Source organism: Equus caballus, chromosome 16 (genome assembly GCF_041296265.1).
Source record: "Equus caballus isolate H_3958 breed thoroughbred chromosome 16, TB-T2T, whole genome shotgun sequence".
NCBI lineage: Eukaryota > Metazoa > Chordata > Mammalia > Perissodactyla > Equidae > Equus > Equus caballus.
This window is the reverse complement of record NC_091699.1, coordinates 33146306-33171807: the sequence shown is the minus strand read 5'-3', so window position 1 is coordinate 33171807 and position 25502 is coordinate 33146306. Positions and strand designations below refer to the sequence as shown.

Below are 25502 nucleotides of genomic sequence, written 5' to 3'. Positions count from 1 at the left end.
ACTTGGGTTTTGTCCATCTTAGCATCCTTTGTATTTTCATAAAAGTAGTTTTAGTAGGCATCTGTTGTTTTTGCTTGCCCTGCATCTATTTCCCGTTTTCTTCCCTCCTAACAGCATCCCAATTTGTTTGGGGGAATAACCTTCCAGTCTCATTCATTTGATTTGTGTGGGGATGAACTACTCTTTCATTTCCAGGAGTGGCCATGTGACCCAGGCCAGGGCAATAAGCATAGACCATTTTTCTGGTCACAATGCTTGACTCAGAGATGGAGCACAAGGCCCAAGACAGGCAAAAGCACTCAGTCTTGGGACTGGACTTGGGTCTAGTAGTTGTGAAAGGGAAGTCATCCTTCAGCTAGGGTTGCTGCACTGACTGTTACCCAAAGGAGAAGACCTGCCCAAGAGAAGTCAGCCCAAAAGAAGTGAAACTAACAGAGAGAAACTGAGTCTTGATGATGATGTTTGAGCATCTGAATTATTTTTTGCTTGAAGCTCTTCTATTCTAGCCATTTCAGTTAGGTCAGCTGATAAATTCGCTACTTCATTTAATTTGAGTGGAGGTTCACTTGCAATTCAAAAGAGTCTTGATGAATACACTTTGATTTTTTTTTTAAACTTTTCTATGGAATAGATTCTTTCAAGCAAAACCCTCAGACCTAGGCTGGTGAAATTCAGGAGCATATATCATACACCTTATTCTAGGTAATTAGTTATTGAAAATACGTCTTTGGAAAATTGACCTCTCATCAGTGTTTGTCTATCTATAGCTAGAGGGAGTTTGCATATCTATAGCTAGAATTAGGTGATCTCAAGGTTATTTCCAGGTCAAAAATGTAAAATTCTGGGACAGCTTTTTGTGTAATGACCTCACAGTCTCTCTTGTATTTGCTAGCAGCTTCTGATGACTAAGGCTAACTCCTACCGCGTTCCAGAGTGTACTCCTGCTATTTGTCAACTTACAAAAACAGAAGCCAGTTTAAGAGGCAAAGCATTTATTTGGGATCAATGAATCGCAATTTGGGGGATACAGATTCAGGTAGAAACCCAAATAAAGTCCCAATTACAGGAGAGGGGTTCAGGATTTTTATGGGAAAAAGGGAGGAAGATGAGGTAAGTTATAATAAAGAAGAGTCCATTGGTGCTAGATGAGGTAAGGCTAGGTTTGTACTTCATAGATTGGCTTGAGATTCGGTCATCAGGCAAAAGGCTAGACTTGTACTTCATTGATTGGTTAGCGATTCAGTCATCAGCAGAGCCCAATTTCATCAGTACTTACAAACAGGATCTTCTTGTCTTTACTGACTTCTTGGAATATTGGTGGTTTTGTCTAGTTTGGAAGATAAAGAAAACAACACAGGCAAGGCAATTCCTCTGAAATGGCTGCTCTGGCTCTATTTTAATATGGCTCCACTCATGTCATCTTCCACACATTCATCCCCCTTTCTTATTTCTGCTCATGTTTCCTAATGTCCCAATAACACAAGGAGGCACTGCAGCTATGATAAGGAGGATGAAAATTGCTACCATTTTGAATCCTCACAATACCAAGAACTTAATGTAAGTCATTTCACTTAATCTTTCCAACAACCCAATGAAATAGGAAATAATAGACAATATATAATCATTGATCCAGCATGAAAATCTTGGGTTTATTTAATTTAACTTCATCCCACCTTCCCCTCACCCTAAGTAATGTCCAGAGTCTGATTACCATTTGAGGGGCTTACAGGTTCCCTAAGGAGTAGAGGGGTGTATTCATGGGGTGTCACTGGGCTAAATCAGGTGAAATCTACAAGGTGTTTTTCCGTGAATACACGTAACTCCTGCTGGCTGTTTATAGGCGAGGTTCTGTTCTTTTGGCTTTCAAGGGAAGATTAACTGACACACTCTTCCTTCAGCCATGGCTGGACAATTAGGGATGAGGGTGGTAGCTCATCTCCTACACGACCCGCTGGTCTATGTGAACAGTGCCACTCCAAGCCATCCTTTCCTGAGTTTGCATACCTGGATCTTCCTGGGTAGACGATCTTCAATCTCTTAAGGCAGTTGTCGCCAGATTCTCACCTCCCACAGCTTTTTAAAAAATTAAAGGAATTCTCCCACTTTACTTTGATTTCTCTGCTGCCTTCTCCTTCTTATTCTTTTTGCAAACATTTTTTCTTGTTCTTTCCCAGTTGACAGGAAGGAGTCAAACTCACAACAGTAATAATAAGGAACCAAGAAAATAAAAAAAAAAAAATAATTGTCTTTTCTTCAAAATCAAGAACTTAAACTTCAAATCATACCAGGAAATGAAGGGAAGTTCTTAGAATTAATCCTGCAATTTCATAAAGAAAAAAGAAAAAGGAGTTGACTTTCTTCATTAAAACATTGTAAATGTTCTTATTCTAAAACCATGTCAATATTCATTTTAGAGATTAGGAGACAGTCTCAGGGAATTTAAGTAACAAGTCAAAGTTCACAAACTTAAGAAGCTGTAGCATTCTGGGTCAAACCTCAATGGGTCTGAGGGTAAAACTCGACTACAATCTATTGAGCTTAGAAGAAGTGGGCAGGATATGGCCCATGATGTATTCTTGGGAAAATAATCCTAGAAAAATGTCACAAATAACAGATTTTGGAAAAAACAAACATAAATCAATATTTGTCAGGTTCTCATTTCCACAGATTGTTATGGGAATGAACCAATAAAACATTTAGAAATCCATGTAAATTTCTAAAAATATATATATGTATATAAAACCCATAATAGTCCTTGATGATGTACATTTTCTCTGAAATTCATAGTTTATAAACAAACATCTAGGCATTTGTTCTGGCTCTAAGTTTTAAAAAGAACTCTGATATGTTCTATATATAACTTTACAGATTAAATTTTGCAACCAGTATCTGTTTGTAACCCATTCATAGCTTTATTTCTCAATATCTAGTGGGCTGTGTGGTTAACTGTTTTAAATAATTTTGGTCCTTATACAATAGCTATGAACATAGTCCTTCGTGATCCTGTAGAAAATGAAAACTATTCTTTTAATATAAACAACTATTGGCTTTTCACATTTCACATGAAAAGTTTTGATGAATAAAAAATTTCTTCTCACCAGTTCTTGATATATCTTCTTGTCTCATTTCTCATGTCAGGGTATAGGAAACAAAAAGGTGTGTGTTTAAAATCATAAGAGAATCTGGCTACATCCAAAGCAGAACGGTTAATTATACAAGGTTCAACTCGCACAGGAATGACTTACAAACCTGATAGTGAAATTCACTTTTGATTAGCAATTTCCATCTGCAGAAACTGAACATGACTTTATACAAAATTAGACTTTCAAATGAGGGAGTGCCTGATGACTTGTTGCTATATAACCACGTCTTTGCTAACTGGTAAAAATTGTCGCTTATAAGTTACAAGTATTTCTTCTGTTTGCATTTTCCTTCATGGCCTGAGAATTAAGGCATTGGATGGATAGTGATAGAAACGTTTTATATGACAGGTTGGTGTAGACGGGACATCAGTTGCTCCATACTGGATAATGTTAGAAATCGTATGGATGTAGTATGTCAGTTACTGGACTCCAGTTAGAAATGCTTCTCCAAGTTCTTTATATAAAGAGTGAAGAGGGTTTTTTTTTTGCTTTAAACCCCATCATGAAAGACTCTTTACAATATAGTCATATCAAAATTGGGAGGGAGAGCTAATGTGAAAAATGCCAAAATGAAAATCTGACATGACAAGCTAAAAAGATAGCAGATTTCTTTAAGATTAATTCTGATAACAATTCGGGTTCAGAGGCATCAAAAATCCAAGAATGATATCAGGATGATCTGGATTAAAATCTACTCATGAGGGGGAAAAAAATAGAGGTCTTAGGTGACAACAAGCACTGCTTAGAGAGATGATGCTTAAATAGATGATGCGATCTTCGGTAAAGACCTTAAACCACTACTTGCAATATTGTCAGATTATATCTACAATGTGGACTACTTTCTTGAGGTAGTTTTGACAGGCAGGAAAGCCTAAAATTCTAGGATGGCTTTATGTAAGAGAGACCTGGGGACGTTGTTCAGAGACTTAAAGGTCAAGGTAGAAATCATGTTTTCTCCTCCTCTGGCCTCCTGGTACTTTATACCCAACATGCCATAAATGGAATGAACATCATTCTCCCTCAAATCTGCTTCTTCTTCAGTATTCTCTCCAAAGCGGTAAAGTGCATACCACTGTTAAGATTTAGAGAGATAATGTGCCACTTAGCTGTGAGCTTGGCATATAGTAAGAGCTCAATAAACAGTGGCTTAGAGTTATAATGATTGCTGTATGTCACTGCACTTAGTCCTTGTAAGAACTTTCTGAGGTTTGTACTACTGTTACCTACATTTTTAGATGAGAAAACCGAGGGTCATAGAAGTTAGGTGGTTGAGCCGAGACAACACAGTCTGTAGGCTTTGGAGTGGGAGGTAAACTGAGGTCTCCCTGACCTCCAAGGAAGCTTATATTGTTAACCAATAGTCTCAACCACCTCTCAAGAGTGTCTGATATGATTGGATAATGATGACGAAGTGGGAAGAGGTTATGATTTCCACATTCCTTTGAACTTGTTCTGAAAGGCTCGCTGCTTTACTTTGGGTCTTTAGAGCTTTCAGCACCACTCCTTTGTACTTTGAATGTTCTTCTCAACTAGAGAGAGAGAACTGCATTAGCTATTAAATTGGATACATGACCATATACTATTTTCTGACTGAACTTTTTAGCACTTCAAAGACTTGAAGTACAGTATAATGGTGTTTTAGCTGTCACTGGAATTAAAAGTCGAGTGCCATTGTATGCTGGTTTTTGTCCTCCCTTCGGCTGATATTTAGCGAAATAATTATTCGACTTGAGGCTTGCAAGGATGTGTGTACCATGAAACAAGCAATAAAAATAGACCTCTTGAGTAGTGCCATGGATTTTTATTTCCCCTTACTATTCCTCACTGAGAACAACTCCCTGCCTACATTTTTGACCCACTATAACTTTTTCCTTAATAGAAAGGTAAAGAGACCTTAGATCTAACTCTCCCAGATTTATATCATCATTAAATCATGCAGTAAACAACAGAAAAATCTTCTAGTCCTTAAGGTTGCCAACACAGGGGAGCAAAAGCAGAGTTAGCTATTGCCAGGCACTGATTAAACACACCCGAAGTGGTCGTTCTCCAAAGAGACTCATGGGATGGACTGAGCAGACTCATAATTTTCCAGTGAGGAATTTATATCCTTCCATTTCCCCTCTTTTGACTATACCAATGGGTAGGCATCTTTCCTCTGCTAAAATTTCCCAAGGCTTTATTGCTTATATTTTGCCAATTGAAATTTGTTGGTTGTTGACTTCATTTCTCAGTTAGAGCAACACATCCCCTTACATTCGTCCTTTTCATCACGTTTTGAGTAATCGTTATATACTAGGTTGTGTAAGGGAATGGGGATGGATAAGAGGCACAGCTTCTGGCCTTGAGAAATGGCCCAATTAATTTTGTGTCTTCCACATTATTCAACACCACTCCTGGTTTGAGACATTCAGGAGATGCTTAATAGCTACTTGTTAACTTGATATGCTTAAGAATGAGGCAAGAAGGTGATGAAGCCCTGATTTGGTCCCAATAATAACCATGAGAAGCCTTCTGAATCAATCCCACCTGTGGCATATGGCACAGGAGCAGCAGCAGTTGTAACCCATTCTAAGTCAGGAATATTTGTTGTGTTCTGGGAGCCATGGGCCAGATAGGTAAGGGATGGATGAAGGGAACTGATCTTCAAGACAGGAAGGAGTTGTGGGGTTTGTGGGAACTGGAGGGCATGCTACATCTAAAAGTATCCAAATTTAAATCTCTGAAAACAAAAGAAAACAAGAAAGGGTCCACAGACCTGTAGGTTGATAGTTGACCAGCTCTTATTGTAGAGAAACTGGGGCAAGTTCAGAGGAAAGCATCAAGGATGTCAGGAGTTGAATCGTGTCTTATGAGGAATAGTTGGAGCTGGATACTATATCATACATAAAAGAGAACTCAAATGAAGGATAATACTTTATTCATATTTCTGAAAGACTGACCAGAGTAGGATAGGACTTACACAGTGTCTGAGGCCAGTAGTTGGAATTCAGAGGGAGAGAAAGATTTTGCTTGAATAAGTTTGCTTGAGTTTTGGCATGAATTCTGATGAGTAATGAGTTCCTGTCACTGAAGGTGTTCAAGCTTAGCTTGAAGAACTTATAGCTGGCATGTTGAAGAGGGGTTGAATTTGAGGACATTTATGATCTTCTACCAATTTTGCTACTTTATGATTCCTTGAAGGTCAAGGTGCAGAGAGATATTCTGGGTGCATGGATAGGTGGGAGCAGCTTTTCACAATTTCTTGCAGATGGAGTAGGGCTACTTGTCCACAATGCCAATGTGTCCTAGAACTGGATATGTGCTGAATGGAGGTTACAAATGCCTTCAGTCTTAGAAATCTGTCAAATCCCAAGCATGAGATGCGTAGACCATTGAAAAAATATTATGGGCTTTGTATTTTAATAGTAGTCGGCATTAACGGATATTTAGAACAATATTCACTTTATTATTAAATAAATAATAGCTTTACAGTCTAGAGAATAAGGAAATTAACAGGTCATCTGTCTAGTGAATTAGTTATCTATCATTATTTAACAAATTACTCCAAAGCATAGTAGTTTGAAACAACAATAATCATTTATTTTTATATTTTTATTGAAGCATAATTGACATAACAATGTTACATTAGTTTCAGATGTGGAACATAATGATTTGACAACTTCTTTTTTGGGGGAGGAAGATTCGCCCTGAGTCAACGTCTCTTGCCAATCCTCCTCCTTTTCTTTTTGCTTGAGGGAGATTAGCTCAGAGTTAACATCTGTGCCAGTCTTCCTCTACTTTGTATGTGGGATGCCTCCACTGCATGTCTGATGACTGGAGTAGATCCACACCCAGGATGCGGACCTACCAAGCCAGGCTGTTGAAGCGGAGGGCGCAGAACTTTAGACATTCGGCCACGGGGCGGCCCCCAGATTTGACATTTTTGCATGTTAGGAAATGATCACCATGCTAAGTTTAGTTACCATCTGTCACCATACAATGTTATCACAATATTATTGACTATATTCTCTATGCTATACATTACATCCCGATGATTATTTCTTTTATAATTGGAAGTTTTTACCTCTTAGTCCCCTTTAATTATTTTGCCCATCCCCTACCACATCCCTTCTGGCAACCACTAGTTTGTTCTCTGTATCCGTGAGTCTGTTTCTGTTTTATGTCTGTTCATTTGTTTTGCTTTTTATATTTCACATATAAGTGAAATCATACAGTATTTGTCTTTCTCTGAGTTATTTCATTTAGCATAATACTCTCAAAGTCCATCTATGTTGTTGCAAATCCAAGATTTCATTCTTTTATTTGGCTTAGTAATATCTGATTGTATATGTATACTTCATCTTCTTTACTCATTCCTCTATCGATGGACGCTTAGGTTGCTTACATATCTTGACTATTGTAAATAATGCTGCAGTGAACATTGGGGTGCATATATCTTTTCAAATTAGTGTTTCCATTTTGTTTAGATATGTACCCAGAACTTGAATTGCTGGGTTACACTGTAGCTCTCTTTTTAATTTTTTGAGGATCCTCCATACTGTTTTTCATAGTGGCTGTACAAATTTACATTCCCACCCACAGTGCACAAGAGTTCCTTTTTCTCCACCCTCGCCAACACTTGTTATTTCTTGTATTTTTGATAACAGCCATTCTGAAAAGTGTGAGGTGATATCTCATTGTGGTTTTATTAGCATTTCCTTGATGATTAATGATGTTGACTACCTTTTCATGTCCCTGTTGCCCATCTGTATATCTTCTTTGGAAAAATGTCTACTCAGGTCCTCTGCCTATTTTCTAATGAGTTTTTTTTGATATTGAGCTGCATGAATTCTTTATGTATTTTGGATATCAACCCCGTATGGGATACATCATTTGTCAATATATTCTCCCATTAGAAGGTTGCCTATTTGCTTTGTTGATGGTTTCCTTCACTGTGCAAAAGTTTTTGGTCTGATGTAGTCTCACTTACTTATTTTTTCTTTAGTTTTTCTTGCTTGAGGAGACATATCCAAAAAATTGTTGCTAAGGTTGATGTCAAAGAGCTTACTGCCTATGTTTTTGTCTATGTGTTTTATGGTTTTAGGTCTTACATTTAAGTCTAATCCATTTTGAGTTTATTTTTGTATATGGTGTAAGAAAATGGTCTAGTTTCATTCTTTGCATATAGCTGTCCGCTTTTCCCAGCACTATTTATTGAAGACACTGTCCTTTCCCCGTTGTTTATTCTTGTCTCCTTTGTTGTAGATTAATTGACCATGTAAGCATGGGTTTATTTCTGGGTTCTCTATTCTGTTGCATTGATCTATGTGTCTGTTTTTGTTCCAGTACTGTACTGTTTTGATTATCATAGCTTTGTAATATAGTCTGAAATCAGGGAGCGTGATACCTCTAGCTTTGTTCTTCTTTCTCAAGATTGTTTTGGCTATTCACAGTCTTTTGTGGTTCCATACAAATTTTAGGATTATTTATTCTAGTTCTGTGAAAATGCCATAGGTATTTTGATAGAGATTGCAATGAATCCATAAATTGCTTTGGGTAGTATGGACATTTTAACAATATTAATTCTTCCAATCTATGATCACAGTATATCTTTCCATTTGCTTTTGTCATCATTAATTTCATTCATCAGTGTCAGATAGTTTTCAGATTACAAGTCTTTTATCTCCTTGGTTAAATTTATTCCTAGGTATTTTATTTTTTCAACGCAATTGTAACTGAGAGGTTTAAAAAATTTCTCTTTCTGATAGTTTGTTACTAGTTTATAGAAATGCAACAGATTTCCGTATATTAATTTTGTATCTTGCAACTTTACTGTATTTGTTAATTAGTTGTAATAGTTTTTTTTTGTGGAGTCTTTAGGGTTTTCTATATATAGTATCATGTCATCTGCAAATAGTGACAGTTTTACTTCTTGCTTTCCAATTTGGATGCCTTTTTTTTTCTGTCAGATTCTTGTAGCTAGAACTTCCAGTACTGTGTTGAACAAAAGTAGTGAGAGTGGGCATCTTTATCTTGCTCCCAGTCTTTGAGGAAAAGCCTTTGGCTTTTTCCCATTGAGTATGATGTTAGCTGTGGCTTTGACATATATGGTCTTTATTATGTTGAAATATATTCCCTCTATATCCACTTTTTTGAGAGTTTTTTTATAATAAATGGATGTTGAATTTTGTCAAATCCTTTTTCTGCATCTATTGAGATAATCATATGATTTTTATCCTTCATTTTTGTTGATTTGGTATCACATTGATTGATTCATGGGTATTGAACCATCCTTGCATCCCTGGAATAAATCCTACTTGATGAAAAGTTATATAATCCTCTTAATGTATTGTTGAGTTCAATTTGGTAATACTTTGTTGAGGATTTTTGGATCTATATTCATCAGGAATATTGGTTTTGATTTTCTTTTTTTGTAGTGTCTTTGTCTGGTTTTGGTATCAGGGTAATGCTGGTCTCACAGAATAAGTTTAGAAGCATTTTTCCTTCTTTTATTTTTTGGAGTAGTTTGAGAAGGATGTGTATTAACTTTTCTCTAAATGTTTTGAAGAATTCACCTGTGAAGCCTTCTGGCCCTGGACTTTTCTTTGTTGGGAGTTTTTTGATTACTGATTCAATTTTATTACTAGTGAGTGATCTGTTCAGATTACCTATTTCTTCCTGGTTCAGTCTTGGAAGATTGTACGTTTCTAGGAATTTCCTTTTCTTCTATGTTGTCCAATTTGTTGGCATGTAATTGTTCATAGCAGTCTTTTATGATTCTTTGCATTTCTTTGATATAGCTTATAACTTCTCCCCTTTCATTTCTGATTTTATTTATTTGAGTCATCTCTCTTTTTTTCTTGATAAGTCTGTCTAAAGGTTTATCAATTTTGTTCTTTTCCAAGAACTAGCTCTTAGTTTCACTGATCTTCTCTACTGTTTTGGACTCTATTTCATTTATATCTGCTCTGATCTTTATTATTTCCATCCTTATCCTAACCTTGGGTTTTGTTTGTTCTTTTTTTTCTAGTTCCTTCAGGTGTAAAGTTAAATTCTTTATTTGAAATTTTTCTTGTTTCTTGGGTTAGGCCTATATTGTTATAAACTTTCCTCTTAAAACTGCTTTTCCTGCATCCCATAAATTTTGGAAAGTTGTGCTTTCATTTTTATATGTGTCAAGGTATTTTTTGATTTCGTCTTTGGTTCCTTCATTGACCCATTTGTCGTTTAGTGCCAGGTTGTTTGGTCTCCACGTGTTTGTGTTTTTTCTAGTTTTCTTCTTATAATTGATTTCTAATTTCATACCATTGTAGTTGGAAAAGATGCTTGATATGATTTCAATTTTCTTAAATTTATTGAGACTTGTTTTGTGGGCTAAGATGTGATCTATCCTGGAGAATGTTCCATGTGCCCTTGAAAAGAATGTGTATTTTGCAGTTTTTGGATAGAATGTTCTGTATATATCTATTAAGTCTTTCTGGTCTAATACGTGTCATTTAAGTCCAATCTTCCCTCATTGATTTTATGTCTGGATGATCTATACATTGCCATAAGTGGGATATTGAAGTCCCTTACCATTGTTGTGTTGCTGTCAGTTTCTCCCTGTATGTCTGTTAAAGTTTATTTTATATATTTAGGTGCTTCTATGTTGGGTTCATAAATATTTGTGATTGTTATCTTCTTCTTGGATTGAGCTTTTTATCATTATGTAGTGTCTTTCTTTGTCTTTTGTTACCATCTTTGTTTTAACGTCTGTTTTGTCAGATATGAGTATTGCCACTCCAGCTTTCTTTTTGTTTCCATTTTCGTGGAAAATCTTCCTCTATGCCTTCACTTTCAGTCTGTGTGTGTGTTTTTTTTCCTGAGGAAGATTCCTGAGCTAACTACTGCCAATCTTCCTCTTTGTGCTGAGGAAGACTGACCCTGAGCTAACATCCATGCCCATCTTCCTCTACTTTATATGTGGGATGCCTACCACAGCATGGCTTTTGCCAAGTGGTGCCATGTCCACACCTGGGATCTGAACTGGTGAACCCCGGGCTGCTGAGAGGTGGAACGTGTGAACTTAACTTCTGTACCACTGGGCTGGCCCCTTAGTCTGTGTGTTTTTAGATCTGAAGTGAGTCTCTTGTAGGCACCATATAGATGGGTCTTGTTTTTTTATCCATTTAGCCAACCTGTGTCTTTTGATTGAAGCATCTAGTCTGTTTACACTTAAGGTAATTATCAATGCATATGTACTTTTGCCATTTTGTTTGTTGTTTTCTGGTGGGTTTTTTTTTGTTTGTTTTTTACTTTTTCTCTGTTTTTTTCCTTCTTCTCTTGGTCTCTTCCTTTGTGATTTGGTGATTTTTTTTAGTGTTATGTTTAGGTTTTTTCTCTTTATTTTTGGTGTATCTATTGCATGTTTTTTGTTACCATGAGGTATATATCAATTTATTTTAAGTTGATATTCACTTGAGTTCAAACACATTCTGAAAACACTATACTTTTACTCCCCCTTTTATGCTTTTGAAGTCATATTTTACATCTTTTATTTTGTGTATCTCTATCTACTTACTATAATTATAATTGATTTAACTACTTTTTTCACTTAACTTTCATACTACTTTTTAACTGGTTGATCTACTGCTTTTACTAAATATTTGCCTTTACCAGTGAGTTTTTTTCTTTCATATGTTTTCTTATTTCTATTTATGACCTTTTCTTTTCCTCTTAGAGAAGACCCTTTAACATTTCTTGTAAGGCTGGTTTATTGGTGATTTACTCCTTTAGTTTTTGCTTGTCTGGGAAACTTTTTTTCTCTCCAATTCTAAATGATAGCCTTGCCATGCAGACTATTCTTATTTCTAAGTTTTTCCCCTTCAGCACTTTGAATATATCATGCCACTCCCTTCTGGACTGGAAGATTTCTTTAAAAAAATACACTGATGGTCTTATGGGGGTCCTCTTGTATGTGAATAGTTGTTTTTCTTTTGCTGCCTTTGAGATTCTCTCATTATCTTTAAATTTTTCCACTTTAATTACAATATGTCTTGGTGTGGATTTCTTTGAGTTCATCTTGTTTGGGATTCTCTGTGCTTCCTGGGCCTGAGTATCTGTTTCCTTTCTCAGGATGATAATGTTTTCAACCATTATTATTATTTTTAAAATTAAAAAATTTTTATTGCGGTAACATTGGTTTATAACATTATATACATTTCAGGTGTAAATCATTATATTTTGACTTCTGTATAGACTACATCATGTTCACCTAGATTTTAGTTGCCATTTGTCACCATACAAATCTATCCCATTACTCTTTACACCTTCTCCCCTCCCTGCTTCCCCTCTGGTAACCACCAATCTAGTCTCTGTATCTATATGTTTGTTTGTTGTTGTTTTTGTTTTATCTTCCACATATGAGTGAAATCATATGGTGTTTGGCTTTCTCCATGTGACTTATTTTGCTTAGCATGATACTCTCAAGGTCCATTCATGCTGTCAAAGTCTGGGGTATCTAATGTGGAGCTCAACAGCCCTGCTCCTCTGGGAAAATCTCTGTATCTTGGAGATGGCTCCTGACCATGAAGTACCTTGGCTAGGGTATGGTTTTTTCCTCAGAAGGATTGTATGTTTGCTTAGTTGTAGGTATATTGTGTCTGTGGGAGGAGGCAAGTTCAGGATCCCTCTATGTCAACATCTTCCCAGCCATTATTTGTTTAAGTTTTCTGCCCCTTTCTTGCTTTCTTTGCCTTCTGGGAGCCCTATAATACAAATGTTAATACACTTAATGTTGTCCTACAGTTCCCTTAAACTATCCTAATTTTTTAAAATTCTTTTCTCTTTTTTCTGTTCTGATTGAGTGATGTCCACTATTTTGTCTTCCAGGTCACTGATCCATTTTTACATATCATCTAATCTGCTGTTAATTCCCTTTAGTGTATTTTTCAGTTATTGCATTCTGAAGCTCTGATCAGTTTTTTCTTGTATTTTCTCTTTGTTGAAGTTCTCACTGTCTTCCTTCACTTTTCTCTTGAGTTCAGTGAGTATCTTTATGACCATTGCTTTGAATTCTTTATCAGGTAAAATTACTTACCTCTGTTACATTAGGACTTTTTTCCTGGGTTTTTTATCTTGTTCTTTTGTTTGAAACATATTCCTCATTCTCTTCATTTTGTTTGACTTTCTGTGTTTGTTTCTATAAATTAAGTGAAACAACTACCATTCCTGGTCTGAAAGAAGTAGCTTTGTGTAGGAGAGTCACCTGTGTAGGCTGCATGTACTCGGTAGCTTTGCAGGTCAGTTGAAGCTGGAGTGATCACAGTTAGGGATGTCCCAGGGTGCACTGCACTGGGGATGCCCAGGCAGGATGGCTGGATCTGAATCTGGGGTCGGTTTTGTGGCCTGTGAGGGGGGAGGGTTCCACACTAGGGCTGCCCTGGAGGGATGACTGGAGGTGGATTGGGTGTGGGCTGGGGAATCCCAGGGCACTTCGCAGTGTGGCCACCCTGGCAAGATGGCTTGGGCTGGAATGTGTGCAAGCCTGGGGTTCTGGGGCACTCCATGCTGTGGCCACCCTTGTGGGATGGCTGGAGCTGGATTGGGTATGGGATCGGGAGGTCCTGGGGCTCACAGCAACTTGGACCTCCTGGGGACGATGGCTGGAACTAGTATGGGCCAGGGGCCTGGGGCACACTAGAGCAGAATTGACAGGTCTGCAAGAGTGCCCTGGCCGTGTTGCCGCCTTCCCTGTCAAGGTGGAGGGTAAACCCCCAAAATGGCAATTGCTGGCCTCTGGTCTTGGAGAGAGTTCCAGCAGTTCCCTGCTTGTTTGGCAGATGCTCTAGAGTTTGTAAGTGGATTTTTTTTTTTTTATGTAAGTCTAGGTGCCTTTTAAATGGGTGTTTTTTTCCTGTGCCCCAGGGTGGGCAAGTCTGAGTGTAGGCCCTTCAGTGACATCCCTCCCTGCTGTAGGTCACTAGGTCAGGGTTGGTGTTGCTGCCATTACCCTGTGTCCATTCTCCTACCCATCTCTAGGTGGTCCCTCTACTATTTAGTGTACAGAAGCTGTTCAATCAGCTCTCAGAATTGCACTGTATATGTGTGTAGATTCTGTGCGTCCCTGGGAAGAGGTGAGTTTAGAGTCTTCCTGTGCCGCATCTTGGATCCTCCAACAATAATGATTTATTATCTCATGACTTCTGTGGTCTAGAATCCGAGACTGGCTTAGCTGGCCAGTTCTGGCTCAGGTGTCTCATGAGCTCATAATCAACAGGTCAGCCAGTGCTGCAGCCATCACTAGGCTTGATGGGTCTGGAGGATCTTCTTCCAATGTGGTTTAACTCACACGGCTGGCAAGATGATGCTAGTTATAGGTGAAAAGCCTCAATTCCTCCTACTTGGTCTTCTCCAGAGGGCTGCTTTAGTGTCTTCATAGCATGGCAGTTGGCTTTCCTGAGAGTGATGGACCCAAGAGAAAGCAAGGAAAAAGCCCCAACATCTTTATTGACCTCAGAAATCACACTCCTTCATTTTTGCAATATCGTATTGGTTTTTTAGGCCTGTCTTATTCATTGTTGGAAGGGACTACACGAGGGGATAAATACCAGGAGGCAAGAATCACTGGGGACTGTCTTGGAGGCTGGCTGCCACATCTGATTGGCTCTACCCTTGTGGATCCATCCTCTCAAGTATTCCTCCAAGTTTGAATTATCTCACTCAAAGAGAGCTTCATTATAATTCTCTGTTTTAGGTTTTTTGTTTTTTACTTTGTGCTTCTTCATTCTGAAGTCACTCTTTATAAGGATGTTCTGAAAGACAGCTTAACATCTTTCCATCCTAGATCTCTCGGAGTGTAATTCCTCACAAGGTCTTTTGTACTTAACCAACACAAGGCAAATAGATTGGGAAAAACTCCTAAGACCAAATATTGAGCAATCTAACATTATTAGTCCTTTGTGTGAAATTTTTAACTAAGGGTTGAAAATTTCAGTTGTTATAATTTCTGGTGTGTAATTAATACAAACACATAAAATGCATGGAAATTCATGTTGCTCTTCACTGTTGACTGATATTTAATCTACTGCTCGAATCCTGACCAACTCTACTATTTTCTCAGTAAGAGAGCCATAAAAGAAAGGTTTTATTGAGTCCATTACATCAGCTTTGTGATGGATTTACTAAACCTATCAAAGAATTGCTGTGTCAGCATATATCACTTTTAACAAATGGGCACTTGGATGACACATTTTTGTTTTCCTGGTTACAGTTTTGCAGCATGTCAGTTGCTGTTTTTTTTCCCCGTCTACCACAGATTGTTATAGTATTTAACGTTTATGTGTTCTCTCTCAGTACCAACTGGGGCTATGGCCAAAATTCTGATTGGACGTGGGTGGTGGGGTTGGAAACTATATACATGATGGCTGAACAGCTGTGATAATCTATGTTTTTGAGGCAATAGTCATGAATAATGCAAATTTAGCTGTTAAAATAGAATGAGGGGATGACATCTTACTGGGTGAGAATTTTAAGGAAAAGTTATAGTTCTAGAGTTATAATGATAATACTGATGACTAGGCGTCAACATTATTGACTCACTGTGCTCTCAGACTGAGGATGAAAATGTAGCATCTTTAACCCCTGAAGAACAGGTGACGGAATCCATCCGATGTTATCCTCTCTGAGAAGTCTTACCCCGCCTGAGTCTTCTAAATTGGGTCAAGTGTTCCTGCTGGGTGCTTTCATAGCCCCCTGTATTTTTTCACTGTTAGTAGTTATTATGACTCATTGACTCATTGGTATCTCTCATAAGAATGTTGACTCAATGAGGCAGGGTCACTGTTGAACTCCCAGCACTGAGCATGCTGTAGGTATGTTAGTCAGTAGACTTTTAGGAGTAAGTAAGGGAAAAGTAACTCATTCAGGCTTAACCATAAAAGATAATCTGTTGCTCAACGTAACTGAAAAGTCTCTTGGTGCATGGCTTCAAGCATGACTGGATCCAAGTACTCAAAGGTATATGTGTCTTTATCTGTTGAACATTTTTTCTCAGAGCTAGTGTTAATTTTGGGCAACTTCTTCTTCTTAGGTGTCAGTATGGCCGCTAGAAATCCCCAGACTTACTGAGAAAAGGGTTTTTCTTCCTCCGTGTTTCCAGCACAAGTTGCAGGTGCTAAAGGACTTTCCTTTGATAATGCCATCTGGGGTCACATGTTCTCTTGAATGATTCACTGTCATTGGAGGGACAGAAATACAGTAATTGACATGAGCTGTCTACACACAAAGGACCTGACAATGATGTGGAACTCGGAGGCTTTGGTTAATGACTTGGCTTAGGTAAGAGGAGAGAAAGGGGGAAGCCATTCGGGCCAGGCAAACTAGAGGAGAAAAAACAAAGAAAGGCCCACAGATATGGAGAAACTAAAGAGGCAAGTAATTGGTGGAAGTAGCATTTGAACTCCAGTTTTCTGAATGTGAGTAATACTTACCTACCATTATGCCACGTTGCTCTCTTATAAATGCTATTTTATGCCATTCTTTATATCTTTATGTACTAAGACAATTTCAAACACTGAGTAGGGTAAGCCATCTGGAGGAGGCAGAAGGAGTTGATGTTTTTTGCACTCCATATATTGGTTGAACAGATTTTACTCACCTGGGTGAAAAAGTTAGGTATAGCTCTAAAGCTGTTAAAGCAACAAAAGAAATACAGCAAATGAGTCAGTGTGATTTCTGAAAATAGAAAGCAAATATATTAATCTATAAAGACAATGATTTTCCTGAAATGAATCTCAAAGCGGAAATTAACTTAAAGTTCTTACATCAAGGATATTGAGACAAAGTAGCATGTCCTTGCTTAACCCATAGTTGTTCAAAGATTCAAATGTTATTTGTTCTTTGGCTGTACAATATCCACAAATGAGGTGAATGACAGGCATTTCACATTTCATTTTAATTAAGTGATTGTATGCCTTTCAACTCCTCCCCTCCTTAGCTGGTGGTGTTCTATCTGTCCTCCCCAAGCGTACACCCATATAATGTTTATACATGTGCAAAAGCATAACACCTGATGTCCCCAGGCATGTGAAATATTACCTGATGCCTGATGTGTTTACAAAGAGCACTTCGTGTTGGTGTCTTTGCACTGAGGTCGTCTTCTCTTTGGAATTTTAGATGCATGCAAAATATCATTAAGTAGTTTGGAATATGATTTATTATTAATTGCAACTAAGATTTACTGGAAGCCTTACTATGTGTCAGGCCCTGGTACCAAGCACTTTATCAGTGTAAACTAATTTAATTGACCAGGATATGTATAGATTAATAGTGGTCTGGACAGAGTAGAGGCAATTCATTTAGCTCCTTCCTTGGAATTCACACTAGGAGAAAGGTTATTACTTCCTTATCTCCCTCTTGAATTAAAATAAGTGGCCAGGACATTGGTGTGCATTTCCTCCCAAGACCCCTATCATTCAGGATCTGTCTGCAACCATGAGCAAGGTGGCTGTGAGTTTCCATCCCAGCCAGATGTTTCAGGCCACACTCGGAGGCAGACAAATGTGTCCAGTGGAGCAGTCACCACTTTTACTGGTGACCTTGTGTTTGGAAGAACAAAGTAGCCTCACTGGGCAGTTAGGAAATGCCTGGGCTGTTTTCTGGTCAGGATAGGGAATGGGGCCCTCTCATAACACAATGGTTTAATAAAAGCCAACTAATAAATTTTGCTCACACTTCAGTCCCAAGATAAAAAATCAAATACTCAAGATTTCTAAATCATAAATATTTAGCTTATAAGTGGTAAATTAATTCATTAATGCAATCAGAAACTGTGGTCAAACTTGGAACACTAAATTTCCACTTAGTGAATAATTCTTACGCTAAAACATAAGTTCCCATTTCCCAACTGCCACTGAGACCTCAGAACCATAATCATCCTTAATTTGTGCATCTTTTTGTGGGTTAATAGCAATAACTCTGGTCTGAGTTTTGTCTTAATGTTGACACTATAGCCTCAATTGAAATACTTTTCATCATCCTATTTGACCAGATTTATTTCTGATTATGTTACACAGATGCTAGACCTTTGAGTATAGAGAGAGAGTGTGCTCAATGTTCATGTAACAAAGGAAGTTAAAAAAAAAAAAGCCCAAAGAATTCCCAATCTGGGATTTTCACCTAGAAACATAATGATCTTTTCTACGACTTGACTCGCTCCACAGGAAGGGAAAATCACTTCTGGCCAGCTGTTGCTTCTGCAGCATCTTGGCTGTCTCTGGCAGGAGGAAATGCTTTTTCTTTCCTCAGGCAGAAAAGAATTTGGAATTTGGGAAAGCATTGAGGAAAAGGTCAAGTCTGACGGGAAAGGGCATATGAAACAGCTAGTGAATGCTACTTTTGTTCTTATGAATCATTGGCTATTTCATATTCTAGAAAATGTCTCTTAAAATCTCTGAAGTTGGCATACAAGTATTGGTCTTCTTTATTCAAGAATTTAGGGTTTAAGCTATGCACTGGTGACCTTGAAGGTGTGTAACAGTTAATAACTTTCAACTTTCTCAGATAAGGTGAAAGAATGAGTCTCTTAGCTGGTGAGTGAACCTAGCTAAATGCCCAGCATCAAGATCTCAAAAGTCTTTGATATCTTTATGTCCAATATTTAATAACATTTATCAATTGATTAATACAATAACAGCGACTTGTTTCTTTGGGAAAATGGCTACCAAGTGAAGGTGAATTTGAGTAAAAGTTGAAAAGTGGATTATTAGTATGGTGAGGTCATGCAGAAGAAATACATGTTTCTTGATGTGAAGGAAAAAGCAGCAGTCAACCTGTATTCATCAGCTTCAGCATTTGTGATGATTTCAATATGTATTTCCTTCTCCATGTCAGGACATAAATGTCATTTAATGTGTGTGCTTTAGTAGACAGTTTTATTTTAGTGTAAAATAAAGTCATGGTTAGTGACTAATCACCATTTGAGATGGGACAAAATAAATAAAAATTGACTAGCCTTCAGTGAGTCTCACTTTCTAAACAATGACCAAACCTGATGCTGGTGTCTTTACTCAACTCTGACACTGTATTTTCCAGAAGTAAAATAAGGGAGGGAATTAAAAAGGAAAAAATAGGAAGAATCAGCGTTGTAAGTCAAGTCTGCATTTATAGATCAAGCAAGGAGAACAGGTAACATCATTCAAAATGATGGAGTAGGGATTTCCAAAAGTTCTTTCCTTCATAAAAGCAATGCAGAAACTGGCAAACAGCGTCTGAATCAACTTTTTCGGAGCTTTGGAAATTAACAAGTGCTTGCAGCAATTTGGGGAATGTTTATTCAAGAAAAACAAGTGAAGGTTCATAAGATGAGTGATATTTGTTGCATTTGAACTTGCTTTGTTGCCATCTTCCTCTCTACAGCTCCACAGCAGCGTTTAAAATAAATAGACCACAATCATGGTGAAAACCAGCAGTCTGGTAGCTGCTGGGGGCATAGAATGTGGTTGGAGCTCTTTTGAAGCCATATTCCCAGAGAATTGTCATTATTTGGCCTGCTTGGCAGCTTCTGGGAAGACTCTACTTGCAAAGCTGTCTTTGTTTGACCTAACTTACAGCTTGCCCAGTGGAAAAACTCCTAGTGAAGAAAGCCTTTTCCTGGAGAAATTTGCCAAAAATATGTAGAGGCAGGGGCTGGCCTGGTGGTGCAGCAGTTAAGTTTGCACATTCTGCTTTGGCAGCCTGTGGTTTGCTGGTTCGGATCCCAGGTGTGGACCTATACATCACTTGGCAAGCCATGCTGTGGCAGGAATCCCATATATAAAGTGGAGGAAGATGCACATGGATGTTGGCTCAGGGCCAGTCTTCCTCAGCAAAAAGAGGAGGATTGGCAGCAGATATTAGTTTAGAGCTAATCTTCCTCAAAAAAACAAAAAACGTAGAGGAAAATGTTTAACTTTGTGGCTGCCTGAGGCAATGGGCAAGAGTTGGGAAATGGGAAATTAATAGAATAACCAAAAAGCTTACAAGGAAAAGCTGGGAAATCCAGAAAAGTTTTGAAAACCTCCAACATATTTCAGGGAATTTATAAAGCTGTGTACATGTGTAGGGCTGTGAACATGCCCAGGGCTGAGTGTATGCTGAGTAAAGACCTGAGATATATGTTCTAAGCTCTCACCTCTGGCTGAACTTGAGGCTCTAAGCAGGCATGAAATAAAGAATAAGGTAAAGTTGTCAACTAGCTGGCTGAGTGTTCTGGTGTGCCCCAACAAGCACACAGGGACCCTTAGCAAAGACTGGGGCATCTACTGTTTTCAAGTACTTAAAGAAATCTCTGTTTAATAATTAGCAGCCACTAAGCCAACTGAGTAGACATTTCATCTACCAAATAAGACAAAAAATACGGATTTTACAGAATTAGTTCAGAAAAGTCACTAAAGAAATAAACAAACAGCAATCAGCAATAAAAACAAAACCTAGAAAGGGGAGGAAATTTTTTTTCATAGTTTCCACATTATGTTACTTGAGTGTCCAGTTTTCAACAAAAATTATAAGACATGAAAAGAAGCAAGAACGTATCACCTGAACGCAAGAAATAAGCAATTAATAGAAACTGTCCTTGAGGAAGCCCTGATGTTGGACTAAGTAGATAAAGACTAACTCTTTTAAATATCTTCAAAAAACTAAAGGACACTGTGTTTGTGAAACTAAAGGAAATAGGAAAACAATTTCTCACCAAATATAGACTACTGGTAAAGATATAGAAGTTAGAGAAGAGAATCAAAGAAATTCTGGAATCAAAAAGTACAATAACTGAAATAAAAAATTCATTAGAAGGGCTCAATATCAGATTTGAGCAAGTAGAAGAAAGAATTAATGAATTTGAAGACGGGTCAATTGAGATTATCCAATCTGAGGAATAGAAAGAAAAAGGGGAGAAAAATGAATAGAGCCTCAGAGACCTGTGGGACACTCAATATATTAACATACACACAATGGAAATCCCAGAGGGAGAGAAGACAGCAAAAGGAGTGCAAAGAATATTTGAAGAAATAATGGCTGATACTTCCCAATTTGATGAAAATCATTTACACATCCAAGAAGCTCAGTGATCTCTGAGTGTGATAAATTCTGAGAGATTCAATCTAGACAAACCATAATCAAACTGTTGAAAAGCAAAAACAAAGACAGAATCTTGAGAGCATTGAAAGAGATGTGACACCACTTACAAGGGATCATTAATAAGATTTACCACTGATTTCTCATTTGAAACCATGGAGGCCAGAGGCAGTGGGATGGCATATTCAATGTGTTCAGAGAAAAAGATGTCAACCAATAAATACATCAAAGCTATTCTTCAGAAATAAAGGAGAAATAAGACACTCTGATATACACAAAACTGAGAGAATGCTATATACGAACATCAACTCAACATGGATCAAGGACCTAAATGTAGGAGCTAAAACTATAAAACACTCAGAAGACATAGGTCGAAAGTTATATGACCTTGTATGAGGCAATGGTTTCTCAGATATGACACCTAAAGCACAACCGAAGAAAAAAATATGTCAAAGGGCACCATCAAGAAAGTTAAAAGCTAACTCTTAGAATGAAAGAAAATATTTACATGGACACACACACACACACACACACTGGATACCATACCCTTTTCTGATATATAGGCCAAGTTAATTTTTGTATATGATGTGAGGTAATATCCAACTTCATTCTTTTGCATGTGATATTCAGTTGCCCCAGTACAATTTGTTGAAAAGACTATCTCCCAATTGAATTATCTTGGCACCCTTGTTGAAAATCAATTGGCCATACATGTATAGGCTCATTTTTGGACTCATAGTTCTATCCCATTGATCTATGCATATATCCTTACACCATTATCATGCAGTCTTGGTTACCATAGCTTTATGGTAAGTTTTGAAATTTAGCTTAGGAGGAATTTAAGATCGGAATTTGAGGGAAGTGATCATCAATTTAACAAGTGGCTGACATGAAAATACATTACAATCTTATGTTTAATGCCCCAGCTGGGGAATTTCCCAAACTGCACTTTGCGAATTGGATCCATGTCAAGATATACAGCCAGGAATGCTAGTTTGTTTGATAGGATGAGGAAAGAAACATCACGTGGGAGTGTGGCATTTCTGAAACTTGAGTCACCCAAGTACCCCTGCAGTATTTTTTGCTATGGCTACTTACAAACACTTTTCTCTTTTTTTTCTGTCAGTTGATTCACCTTAAATACCTAATTGTTTTAAATGACACCACTCTATTAAGCACATGTAAGTGTTATCTGTGAAATCATGGGCTTAATGTGTTGATAATATTTCTTCTAACACATATTAAAGTAAATACATAATTATTAAAAGTAAAGATTGTCCACTTAACACCCAAAATTCTTTCAGGAGCCATAAGGCATACGAATACACTATTTTCAGAGACACTGCTATTTGGAGCTAGCCTTCCTCCTATGAGGCATTATTTGACAGGAATTCTAGTTTCCATTATATTGATTTTGTGATTCTTGGTGAGCAAGGCAAATTCAATGGCCTTATCTGAAAAATATGAGCAGAATTTGTTACCCAATATTAGCTATTATTTGAGGGCCCCCTGGAAGCCGAGATCTTGGGTTGGCTTACCAGACATTACCTGGTCTGGTTGTCCCTTACTTACTGTTGTGAGTTGAATTGTGTCCCCTAAAAAGATATGTTAAAGTCCTAACCTCTGGTACCTGTGAATGTGACTTTATTTGGAAATAAGAGTCTTTTCAGATGTATTTAAGTTAAGATGAGGTCGTGCTGGTTTAGGGTGGGCCCTAAATCCAACGACTGGTTTCCTTCTAAGATGAGGGAAATTTGGACACACCGACTCAATGGGAGAATGCCATGCGACAATGGAGGCAGAGATGGGAATGATGTGTCTACAAGTCGAGGAATGCTGAAGGCTACTGTTAACCACCAGAAGCTAAAAGAGGCAAGGAAGGATTCTTCCCTAGAACCTTCAGAAGGCACACGGCCCTTTGGACACCTTGAATTCAAACTTTCAGGCTCCAGACTCTGAGAGCATATATTTTTGTTGTTTTAAGCCACCCAGTTTGTAGTAATTTGTTACAGAGCACCAGGGAAATAATAGACCCACCTTTTCTTTTCTTTTTTTTTTGAAGATCGGCACCCAGGCTAACAACTGTTGCCAATCTTCCTTTTTTTTTTTTTTTAAGGATTGGCACCAGGGCTAACAACTGTTGCCAATCTTTTTTTTTTTTCTGCTTTATTTCCCAACTCCCCCCCCCCCCCCATACATAGTTGTATATCTTAGTTGCAGGTCCTTCTAGTTGTGGGATGTGGGACACCGCCTCAACGAGGCCTGACGAGCAGTGCCATGTCCACGCCCAGGATCCGAACCCTGGGCCACCACAGTGGAGTGCGCGAACTTAACCACTCGGCCACGGAGTCGGCCCCCCACCTTTTCTTTTCAATGTAAACTAGATAAGAGCAGGAATCTCTCATTTTGTTCACTGCTGATCCTCAGATCCTGGAACCATTTCTACTTTTAGTAAATATTTAATTTATATTTGTTTGAATGAATGAATCAATAAGGCCTCTTAACAATTCTGGGAGTTACATGTTCATCGTATTACGAATAAACCAAGCCTAGGAGAGTTTGAGAAACGTTTCCAAGGTTACACAGCTAGTAAATAGTGAGCCAAGATTTAATCCTAGATACATTTAATTCCAAAATCTCTACTCTTTTCACTGCATGCTGCCTGCTGAAAAATACAGAGCTGGAATAAAATCATCTCTTGAAGTTCCTTGATGCTGAGAGCCATTGTTGTATGATAACATACAAGTCTTTCAAGGTCATTGCTAAATAAGGAGTCATTGTTTGTAAAATATTTATTCAAGTTGTGGCAAAATTGAGACCTCTAGAGAAAAAGTAATAATAACTAGTTTTCATTCAATAAATATTTAGCGAGCACTTACTATGTACCAGAACACATATATATTTTACTAGATAGGTCACTTCATAATACTTCTCACAATAGTCTTGCCAAGTTGAAACGCTTATCATTTATTTCCATTTTACACGTGAAGAAATTGAAACAAAGTCAAGTCATACAACTTGCTGAAACTCACAGCTAGGAAGAAGCCAAACCTAGATTCAATCCAGACTTTGAAACCAAATCAGACTATCTCAGGATGGGATCTTCTCAAACTCCACATATGTTGTTCCCAATGCCTGCAGTGTCTTCTCTCAGTTCAATGGCTTCATGGAAAAATCCTCTTTGTGTTTCAGGTGTTAGCTTAGACGTCCCAGTCTCTGAGAATATTTCTTCTCACCCAAGGCTAAAGGTGAGATATTCCCCCTTTGTGCTCCCACTGAGCTCTTTGGGACTTAGCACTTTGCCGTTTTTTTTAAGATTGCCACCTGAACTAACATCTGTTGCCAATCTTTTTCTTTATTTTTCCTTCTCCCCAAAGCCCCCGAGTACATAGTTGTATATTCTAGTTGTGAGTGCCTCTGGTTGTGCTATGTGGGATGCCACCTCAGCATGGCTTGATGAGTGGTGCCATGTCCGTGCCCAGGATCTGAACCAGCAAAACCCTGGGCCACAGAAGTGGAGTGAGAAAATTCAACTAGTCGGCCACGGGACCCCCCCGCCCCCCCGGCATGTTTTTAATGGTCTCGCATCTTTGCTTGTGAGGCTCCCTTTGACATCCCTGTGGGCTCCTTGGGTCCAGGGTCTTTCTGTGTCATATCCCAAGTTCTTATAACAGACCCTGGCATATAGCAGCTAGTCAATAATAAAGTAGATAAACGCACAAATAAAAACTGATAATGGAATTAAAGAGCAATTAGGAACACTTAATCTCTACTCAAATTTCTGCCAAGAACACATAGGGACAGAATGTGTCTTCTTTATTTAGTGTTAGCTTGGAGGTCACATTTTGATCCCCACACTCAGCCATTTTCTCAGTTATAGGATTCGAGCCAGAATTAATAGTCATAAGAAAGCAGAAGGAAACCATAAGAGTTGATGGAATTGTTTGTCTTACCCATCTATTTTGAGAAGGACACAAATGCAGTAAATTTAGATGTTAATGGGACAACAGCCTTAGCCTGCTACATAGTCCGAGGCAAGCTTGTCACGGCTTCTGTGGAAATGCATGAAGAAACCAATAATGACAAACATATAATTTTGCAAATCACAGTATTTCAAACAAAACACACCCTTTCGGCAATCCAGGCTCACTACAAATTAAAGGAGCCAACATCACTTCCTCTTACAATCTAGGATGTTTTCATTTCCTGATGCCATGTAGCAGGTGCTCCACTCATTGTGTACCCACCTAGGCAATGCTTGTGGAATGGACTTAATGTGGCTAGCAGCCT

At 38.1% G+C, this 25502-nt stretch overlaps 1 protein-coding gene and 1 long non-coding RNA gene across 2 annotated transcripts in view; both read right to left on the bottom strand.

Moving 5' to 3' along the window:
- Positions 1 to 975: 975 nt before the first annotated feature.
- LOC138918214 (uncharacterized) lies at positions 976 to 5569 on the bottom strand. The gene is made up of 2 exons (XR_011427253.1): positions 2005 to 5569; positions 976 to 1327 (listed from the first exon to the last, which is right to left on the bottom strand). It is a non-coding gene; the product is annotated as an uncharacterized lncRNA (long non-coding RNA).
- Positions 5570 to 12940: 7371 nt separating this feature from the next.
- LOC138918141 (uncharacterized) overlaps positions 12941 to 25502 on the bottom strand; it is a 115778-nt gene continuing 103216 nt past the window's right edge. Inside the window, exon 5 of the mRNA XM_070238350.1 lies at positions 12941 to 16789. The gene's annotated coding sequence lies outside the window, so the exon portion shown is untranslated. The remainder of the gene's footprint in view (positions 16790 to 25502) is intronic.